The following is a 6,000-nucleotide window of genomic DNA, read 5'->3' as shown; positions in this document are numbered from 1 at the left end:
CATAATAACCATTATGGGGCTATGCTCTTCCCATCAGATACACTCAATTTTAAGCATGTACACCAAAACCAGTTGAACACATACTGTACGCATACTTCCCACTAGGTCCATCAACAAACACATTTTACACAGTAAATCTGGAGTGTTAATTTAACTCTGAGAGTGTTGAAATTTACCCTTTCTAGTTTAATTAGCACTGGCATTTGACCGTGCAGGAGACGTCTCAACAGAATGAAAACAGATGCACATATTTGGCACAGCTGGACCACTAAAAGCTACGACATAATTTCCGAGGATACAAAGCAGATCGTTGGCCTTTCCATAACAGTAACATTCAGTGTTCCCGTCAGTGGACCCCTCTCAGCAGGCCCCTAAATGTGGGCGTTAGGCCACAATGCTCCACTGTTGCCCCCCTGACGTATGCCATCCTGGCACTGACGCAGGCTCTGAGGACGGGCAATGCTGCCAAAAGGACTCAAAACTGGGCCCTGCCAAACCAACGGCTGACTTAATCCAGGGCCCATGCTTTTCCTATGCAAGACTGATCTATGAAATGAGAGAAGAAGGAAAAAAAGACAGCGGTGTAATGCTTAAGTTACGGTCGCGTGCTGAAAATAGTCAATCAACAAGCTCGCAACGCGTTGCAGCGTGAGCTTCGGCTGTTTTCGGCGCATGATGACTTATAAATCAGGCTTAAGGTACAGGCACTGTATGGTGTGGGGTATAGCATGTGAGTGGCGTGTTAGAGACAGAGAAAGCAATGAAAAGCGGTGGAATACTGCACGGCAGTTACAACACTATGGCCTATAAATACTGTAAATGACTGCCAGGCCAATCAATCTGTGACAGTTCTAAGTATGTCAGCGGAGGCAAAGGTCTCCCGCCCACTTGTGATCTGGGATTCAAACAGGGAGCTACAGTGCACGCTCCCAGAGGAGGCGGAAGGCTGGTCTTTGAAGCAAAGCCTTTTGCACACGCGCGCGCGCGCGCGCGCGCGCACGCACGCACGCACGCACGCACGCACGCACGCACGCACGCACACACACACACACACACACACACACACACACACACACACACACACACACACACACACACACACACACACACACACACACACACACACACACACACACACACACACACACACACACACACACACACACACACACACACACACACACACACACAGAGCAACACCTCATCATCTTTTCATGCCGCTGCCTGACCTTCCGACTCAGTCTATTTCTGAGCTCTGATCAGTCCAGTGCTTGAGTTCAAGGTAGTGCTGTACCTGCCATTCGTGAGAACTTCTTGTTCATCTCCCCTTGAGTGGGGTGGGGGGTGGGGTGGTATTGGAGCCAGAGGACGGGATGGCGGCTTGTTATTGGAGGAAGAAAACGGCATGGGGCAGGGGGGTTGGTATTGGAGGGATGGGGCGGGGGGTGGGGGATGTATTGTATAGGAAGAAGACAGCAGAGCTACGTAGCCTAACAATCGCTGAGGTAATTACAGATTTGAAGGTGAAAGAGACTTACACAATGTTCACTCAAACGACCCCGCCTGGGGCCAACTGAATAGAGAGGCCTCTTGTGCACGTGGGTATGTAGATGTGACTGATGTGTAGGGCAGAAAGAGATAGATTTTGTGCCTCTGTATCCGTGTCTGTGTGTGAGAGAGAGAACGCGAGAGAGAGAGAGAGCGGAAGGGGGGCAGAGATGGGGGAGCAGAGAATAGTTAGGAGAAAGGGTGGGGTGAAGAGGAAGGAAACACAAATACAGAGCGTGTGAAAGGATGAAGATTGAATTTCGTCTTCGCCGAGAGGTGAACACTGCCTGTGAGCAAACAAAAGGATGAAAGGATGATGTGCAGCGGTGCTCTCTCTCTCTCTCTCTCTCTCTCTCACAGCCTAGCTGATGCCGTCCTCATTGTCTCATGACCGCTCCCTCCACTGCGTGTCTTCCTCTGTCAGTGTCCGATATCAACGCTTAAAAACAATTATGGAACTGCCAGGGGGGTTGGACATAGCGCAGCGTCAGCAAACACATGTGGAACACCTGCCAAAATGGTGTGTGTTTGGGGGAGGGGGGTGTAAGATGGGAAGGAGGGAAAAGTCAAACAAAGGAGAACTTATTATAAAAATGGAAATGTAATGGACGTTAAGCTTCTTGTCGGATGTGGCTGACACGATTGTGTTTGTGTGCACAATATGTGTCCAGATGCATGCGTGTTTGTGTGCACATTATAATGTGTGTTTGTTTGTCTACACACAAGTGCATGGGAGAGATAATGTGTATCGTCTTCAACCGTAAAGTGTAACCAATATCTTTGAAAGAATCCAAAACTTCTCAGTGAAAACAGATTAAGAGATTAAGACATGTTCCAGAGGACATGAATAAATAATGCTTTTAGCTAGCTCTCAGTGTGTGTGTTTGTTTGTGTGTGTGTGTGTGCACGCCCGTGTATGCGTGCGTGTGTGGTTGCATAGCGCACGCCCATGGGTGTGTGTCTTCATGTGTGTGTCTTCATGTGCGTGTATATGTGCGCGTGCGCCCACGGTTTTGTGAGTGCATGTGTGTGTGAAAGGGTATGTTTAGATGATTTATTTCTGCATATTACTGTGGCCTAACCAGAGTGGAAGTGGACAGATTTCTAACCGTTATCTAACCAGGTAAAAAAGTTTTTTTTTAATTGTGTCCTGGTCAACACACAATAGCAAGAAAGCTGCAGATAATCACATAACAACACATTACAATGCATATATCAAAATATAGCAAAACACAACACAGTTGAGATCAAAACAGAGAAGAGAAGAGGGAGAGGGAGATTCTCCCATTCTACCAAGACCAAAGGGCCGAAAATGCGCTGGCAAATATTTAACATTTGGTGATGCCTCATTAGTACAGGTTGACGCTTTTATTCGTGCTGAAAATGTGCTATATCGCCTCATCATATTCACGTTATATGTGGATGTACTCATGACACAAACAACAATTTAAATTCATGCAAAATAATTGCACAGAATAAATTCTCCCGGTGTACAAAGAACCTTAAGACTTTACGTCTTAAGGTTCATTTTTGCAGATTACGAGATATCTTATCTGCAAAAATGATATTTTGTCCTGAGAATGGTGTTGGAAGAAAGGTCATAGGGTCAGACATAGTTTTCTCTGTTTTTCATCTTCCAGAAAGCACTCTTCAAGATTCATAGCAATCTGTCTCGATTTTTTTTATATTGTGTTCATAACTGGACATTAGAGAAAGGGTGGCTTTAGAGAAATAAGAGTAAGAATGGCCTCTGCAAGTTTCATGGCAATCTATCTGCCTATTATAGTTTGAGATGTCTTGTGTGCACAAATGAACATTCTGGCTTAATGGTTCTTTACGCCTCACAGGCAATTCAGCCAGGAGCTTTCGAGATGTGATGTTTGACACCAAAATACACCGACAAGTAAAGTCAAATAGAAATATTGACAGGAGCTGACATCTTGTTCCACAGATGTCAAATCATTTTAAATTCACAGAGAGATATTACGTCCTTTGATTATAAGTCCTAAATCAAGTCATTCCAGCAGCAAGGCAGCAACCCTGAACGCTTTTTTTGCCTAATTCAGTTTTAGCATCAGATACAGCAGATGGGTGCAGGTTTATGATTACTTTAATGGCTGCAATGAAGCAAATGAATTGCTAAGATCAGTGGATGGGCCAGTTGGTTGGATAATCATCCCTGGATGGAAAATAACCTGCACAGCTTCGCCTGTGATGACTTTGCTTTTATCTCCTCTTCCTGTGTGGAGTCTCCACCTCCGGTTAAGTCTGAGGCACCAGAACAATCCCACGGGATCAGATTGTTTTTACATGCAACCCACGTAGCATCGCAATTTGCTACATGGTACCACGTGTAAAAGGTGCCATGTATGATATCAGAGCTTTGATATCACCGCTGGCCCGCTGGGACAATCTGCTCCAATGCGTTTTCTATTCCTCAGTTTGTCTTTCCCTCTGTGCGTTTAAGCTTGATATACTTTGTTGCACACTGGTGACAAAAAGCCTTAGAAATGGGATGATCTGAGTCGAAAATAGGAGCAGCACTCATCAACACTCAACATATGGTGGCAGATGTGTGGCAGTGTGTGAGAGCGAAGATGGGGGAGGGGAGGTAAAATAGCGACAGAGGGGTTGAAAAAGAGAAAGACACAGACAGAGACAGAGAGGGAAAGAAGAGAGGGGCAAAGAGAGAGAGAGAGAGAGAGAGAGAGAGAGAGAGCGAGAGAGAGAGAGAGAGAAGAAGAAGAAGAGAGAGGGAGACAGAAAGGTGAGAGATGGAATGGAAAGTTGAGTGGTTCATACCACCACAGCAAAACAGATGCCACATTCTGTCTGGCACAGTGATCTGTGTGCTTGCCTCTATTTATACCCCTGCTCTGTCACTTCAGGGACAGCAAGCACTCACGCACGCACGCACGCACGCACGCACGCACGCACGCACGCACGCACGCACGCACGCACGCACGCACGCACGCACGCAGACACATTCCCACTCACATCTTCCATCATGCATCCAACTTTTTCAGCTCTCTCACACTGACTTGAAAGAAAGCCAGATTAAAGAAGCTTCCAGTGAGAGAAATATGACTGAAAGCATCGTGTGAGGGCACAGAGATGATATACAGATCATTATGGATGTGATACGTGACCAGTGAAGTGCTGCATGTTGGAGTAGAGAGGGAAAAAAGTGGTTCAAAATGTAGGGTCAAGGCCATTCTTGTGGGAGATCAAAACAGCAAGTTTCCTCCCCATTCCTTTTCTTATCGCCTCAAATGCTTGGCTTTATAGTTGCCAGGCTGGACTGTGGGAAAGAGGAGAACGAACAAACAGAGGGAGGAGGACATTTATGGAGCTTCTTGGATACTGAGAATAACAGCCATCAGTTACATCAGCTTTTCCACACTGACACCGACTAGAGCTGGGAAAACCCAAAATAAGGGAGGGAAGGAGCGACGATGCTAAGAGAAAAGTAGCTTGTTTTCAGAGCACCTCTTGGACAGAGGAAGAGAATGTGTTAATTCAGGGGCAATATACATTTCTATAATGTCTCAATGCAAAAAGCTTTGTTTATTATATTAGTGCTGCAGAGAGAGAGAGAGAGAGAGAGAGAGAGAGAGAGAGAGAGAGAGAGAGAGAGAGAGAGAGAGAAAACAGGGACCTTTAACCACAAGAACCCTCACAGTATGTCCCTCTTCTGGGCATTCCATAGGCAAACATTCTGCGACGCGTGCTGCATTGTGTTGCAGTCTAGCTATTTTTGCTATTTGACGTAGGGTTTAACCACATGAACCTAATCTGGGCATGTCAGGCGAACATTCGGTCAAAATAGGTGGACATTCTGTGAAAATAGGCAATTTGGTGTACAGGGAAACGTGGAGGGGGCCAAGTATAGACCCCTGGGGGACACCGGTCAAAAACGTACGGTTAAGTAGTTAATTTAACAAGAAGCACCCAGCGGACAAAAAGCCTACTGTAAGTGTGTGTGTGTGTGTGTGTGTGTGTGTGTGTGTGTGTGTGTGTGTGTGTGTGTGTGTGTGTGTGTATGTGTGTGTGTGTGTGTGTGTGTGTGTGTATGTGTGTGTGTGTGTGTGTGTGTGTGTGTGTGTGTGTGTGTGTGTGTGTGTGTGTGTGTGTGTGTGTGTGTGTGTGTGTGTGTGTGTGTGTGTGTGTGTGTCTCATTTCTTACACCAAGTCCCCTTCTTAAGCGGCAGACCACCGCTGCATGTTAAACGGCCTTTGTTTGTCATCAATCAGTGCAAATGTTACAAAAGCAGAACAGGGTTCATTACACATCCAGCTCAGAAAGATGACACAAGTTGCTGCATCCATCAACTTCACAGACCGCAGGCTCCTGCAATATAGCACTCGCTGGCAAGGAGAGGACGATGCACACTCACACACACAAAGGTATGTGCGCGTGCGGACACACAGACATACAACACATGTGCGCTC

Source organism: Gymnoscopelus microlampas (assembly GCF_963454915.1).
Source record: "Gymnoscopelus microlampas genome assembly, chromosome: 6".
Taxonomy (NCBI): Eukaryota; Metazoa; Chordata; class Actinopteri; order Myctophiformes; family Myctophidae; genus Gymnoscopelus; species Gymnoscopelus microlampas.
This window is presented reverse-complemented; position numbering follows the sequence as displayed.